This window comes from Mus pahari, chromosome 1 (genome assembly GCF_900095145.1).
Source record: "Mus pahari chromosome 1, PAHARI_EIJ_v1.1, whole genome shotgun sequence".
NCBI lineage: Eukaryota > Metazoa > Chordata > Mammalia > Rodentia > Muridae > Mus > Mus pahari.
Genome location: NC_034590.1, coordinates 67,043,731 through 67,048,128, shown reverse-complemented (window position 1 = coordinate 67,048,128; position 4,398 = coordinate 67,043,731).

The window sequence follows — 4,398 nt, the reverse complement described above, 5'->3', positions numbered from 1 at the left end:
TTGCTAGTCAGATGAGCAGAGATGTCTAAAGCCAGGGGTAAGATGGGGGGAAAAGATTATCTGCCGAGAACTTTAGTATAGATCTGGGAACAGTTTGGAGATTTGAGTATTACTACTGTTATTATTATTCTTTGGTCTCAGGCTCTTGCCTGTGCTAGGCAAACACTCCATCCCCAGCCTGTTTTAAAGTTTTTATTTGGAGATGGAGTCTTCCTTGATAAGTTCCTTAGGTTGGACTAACTCTCACTAGGTAGCCCACTGTTGTCTCCCTGACTCAGTTTCCCAAGTAGCTGGCATTCTGGGTACCTACCGCCATGGCTGGTTTAGGATATTTTTGCACACATTCAATCGAAGATATCAATTTGAAAGAGCTAGAAGGTTCTTCTAGCTTTTCTAGCTGTTGAAAGGAAGAGGGCTGGGCCTGGTAGTTTTATCCCTACCCATAAAACTTTTTGATTAGGAAATTATATTAAATATGGTTCAGATGTTTGATATAAATGTATGATTACCTCATGGAATTATTTCTCAATCTGGGGCCACTGATGGCTTTTTGCGTACAGTCCTGTATAGGGAGAGCACAACGTCCGCATGCAGTGTCCTTTGGACGTCTGGTAAGCACTGTGCTCCCAAGAGAAGGTGACAAGCCCCAGAGTGTCTTTGGCTGGCAACTGAACTTCAGGTTGGTAAGTGGATTTACACAGCAGAACACGGAACGGCGAGCTTTGTGTCAGCCTGACCTAAGTTCTGCTTTTGGCTGTACACCTTAGCAGCTTTATGTCTCTGGGCAAATCACAAGGCTTGATGAAAACCACATTCCCTGCCCCCTCTGACTTCAGTTCCAAACCAGAGAGGAGAAGGGATGGCCAGCATGTTCCTTTAGAGATATGGCCACACAAGTAATAACTTGCCTAACTGAATCAGACGGCAACTTCCATTTGAAAAGAGCCCATCACAAGCTTTGCCAAAGGTCTGAGGCAACGGGAAACATGAGAATCGTTCTCTTGCTGGGCTTTTTTTTTTTTTTTTTCATTCCACAAATATTTATGGTGTATTTACAACGTGCCAACCGCTATGCCAACCCCAGAGTAAGTATACCCTGGAGATCAAATATAGATATGTTTTTTTTTTTTTTTGAGTGGTTTGTGGTTTGCAAGATTCTTCCATACAGGCCATCCAAGTGAGAGGAATTCAGTGCAGTTGGAGACCCTACACTACAGATGATGCATCTGAAGCTAAGAACTAGCAACTCTGGGGGAGTCATGCCAAAGCTGGCCTCAGATGGTACTCAAGGTGCACGGCCTCCAAGGCTGGTTCACTGTTCCACCAGCATTGCCGACCTCAGCTTAGAGTTAGAGGCAAAAGCTTTTGCGTACTCAATTGCATGTCAATTTTGCAATACGGACACATTAATTACTGTCCTTGCATTTCATTGATACTACTGAAACCCAGAGAGATTTGGTGGCCTGCTCAAGCTCAAGACCACCCAACTCTATAGGCCAGAGTAGAGGCCAGATTACTGGCTCCTCCAGTGACAAATTGGCAGGTAATATCATCCATAGCCTCTGCTTCGATGTTTGAGAATTCGGGAACTTTGAGCCCTATGGTCTTAAATTATTTCCATAACCTACGTAAGTTAGAATTACATTCCAGTGAATAGGCCGTTCTTGAGCAAAGCTTCAAGACACCAGGAGCAAAGTCTTGCAGGCTTGGAGGGTTCTTTATGGACAGCGCTGAGGCCTGCTTTTCCTCCCTCTACATGTGGCCCAGCTAAGTGTTTACTCATATATCAAGTTGGCTCCTCATTTTTCTTTATTTCCCCTCAATGAGAATGGGGAAAGCAGCTTTGAGCATATGGAAGCATTTCTACACTGCTAGATTTTTTTTTTTTTTTCTGGGTAAGGGTTAGAGTGGGAGGGTGAAGGCATAATTTGCAACTCTGTGTCAGAAGAAATATCTATTTCCTGGTGATGCGATTAGACAGGGTTCCACGTGGCAAAAATTGTCTCCAACAAGGCACGATTCAGCATTCGTGAAGTAAGGTACTTCTTACTCTGTGAAACGTTGGCTAAGACACAAACTCTGGATGAGCCTGGGCCTTTATGCTTTGCTATGGTTGGCTCTGCTGTGTGCCCACTGGGCCTGTGCAGGCACAGGCCAGAAGATGAAGGCTTCCCTCCAGGGTCTGTGGCCACATTACATTTCATTTTTATCACAGGTCGTGCCTGTGAACCTGCTCATGTTGGGGGGTAGTGCACACATGTATGTACATAAGTATGGAGGGCAGAGACCTGCGCCCAGCTTCTTACTCCATCACTCTCCACATTCATCTTCTGAAACACGGTCTCTTCATCGAACCTGGAGATCGCCGATTCAGCTAGATTTCCTGGCCAGCTAGCTACAGGGATCTTTCTGTCTCTGCTCCCCTCCCCCCCTCAGAGGTGGGGTTGCAGACAGGCACGGTCCTGCATGGCTTTTTAAAATGGGAACTGGGAATCCAGACACATGTCCTCATACTGTGTGTCAGGCACTTTACTCACCGGCCCATCTCCTCAAGCTTCTGTTTCATTTGTTTTTATGAACAGAGTCTTACATAGTTGAGGGCTGGCCTTGAACTTGCTATGTAGCTGAGGAGGTCTTCCTGCCTCTCCCTTCTCAGTGTTGTGACTACAGGTGTGCGATACCTGGCTTATGTGGGTTAGGGATGGGACCCAGAGCTTCACGCATACTCAACAAACACTCTAAAAACCGAGCTATATCCCTAGCCCATCACACTAGAGTTTTTTTTTTAAGTAAATTAAGTGACTAAACATGCAAGCATGATCTATGTTAATTGCCCATTTAAACTTAGTATGCCTAACATAACAATTTCCTGAGCAAACCTATACATAATACATTATTCTAGTCTCTAGCGAACGAAACCCTGCTCAACTGCCAAGGGCATGGCAGACGATGTGATGCAGACTTCCGGTGTTCTAAGAAGTATGTTTATCTCTGTACACATCGCACGTCCCCTTATGTGGGGCCATCTCTTGAAGGCACTGCTCATCTATCTTGGATAAAGACAGGTGAACTGGCCCTCATTGGCCATTTAGTAACGTGTACAGACTGGAAGAAACCAGGGGCATCCACATAATATGGAAGGACTCAGGGGTAATTCTGTGCCAGAGGGGTCCATGCACAACAGAGGTTTCATCCCAACTTTATTGTTTTAATGGTGCTTGAAGAAAAAGCAGTGGTGGCGGTCCTCCTCCTGTCTCTCACAGATTCACTAAGGGTCCTCAACCTCTTCCTCTTACCATTCCTAGCTGTGAGCCACTGAGACATGTCATTATACCTGCTTTCTTATGTAAGAAAATTAAAGGGAGAAAGGGAGGGGAGAGTGAAGATGAGGGGGAGGAGGACTGTGAGAAAGAGGAGTGGGAGGAAGAGGAGTAGGAGGAGGAAGAGGTAGAGGAGGAAGAGAGGAGGGAGAGGAGGAGGGAGAGGAGGGGAGAGTGTAAGCCTTCTTGGGTCTCAGAGTGAGGGAAGAAAGTGTGCAGGCATCCAGGGGCTCTTCCTGTAATTAGGGATTGGAAGTATGAGCACTTGCTTCCTCCACCTCCATCTCTGGTACCCTGGGGACCCTGCACCATCACAGCTCTGTACATCTAGACAAGAGCCCATGGGTTCTTTTGTTTTTGATTTTTAAAATTGACTACCTTTCACATGTGCCACATAGGTCAGCTTCACAAATACCTAAGAATTCCGACACCATCGCATTACGCATTCAGGAAGAGGCAGGAGGGTTAGATGATTCTTTACGTCTGACATTGCCATTGGAAAGTCCACATTTTTATACCTTCCTCCCAGTGCAATTGAACTGGAATAGCAAGATTGGTGGCTTTGGCACTCTTTCCTCCTCCTGCTCCATCCCATCACCCTTCTCTCCTGCCAAGGAGACAGGCACAGTGCCTGGCACTCAGGTAGTCAGTAAAGGGTTACATTTTGCTTTCTCATTCCTTCATTCTTCATGTCTCCTTCATACATCATATGTCAAAGTTTATTTAACATTGGTTAAAAATTATTAATTATGCAGGTCTTCCCTAACAAAGTAACTCTTTATAGTGAAATGCCAAACAAGTATCATCACACACAGGGCAATCGATACTTGGGCGATATGCAAATCAGGGAACCACAGGGCCAGTTCCAGGAAAGTCTGAGGAAAGTTTGAAACACTCTCAGTGCAAAGGGCACTGGGTGCTGCGTGTAAAGATGTACCTGACTCTCCCAGGCTTGGGGGTTCTTAGAATTTTACTTTTTAAAGTAAGGGAAATCAGCCGGGCGTGGGGGCGCACACCTTTAATCCCAGCACTTAGGAGGCAGAGGCAGGAGGATTTCTGAGTTCAAGGCCAGCCTGGC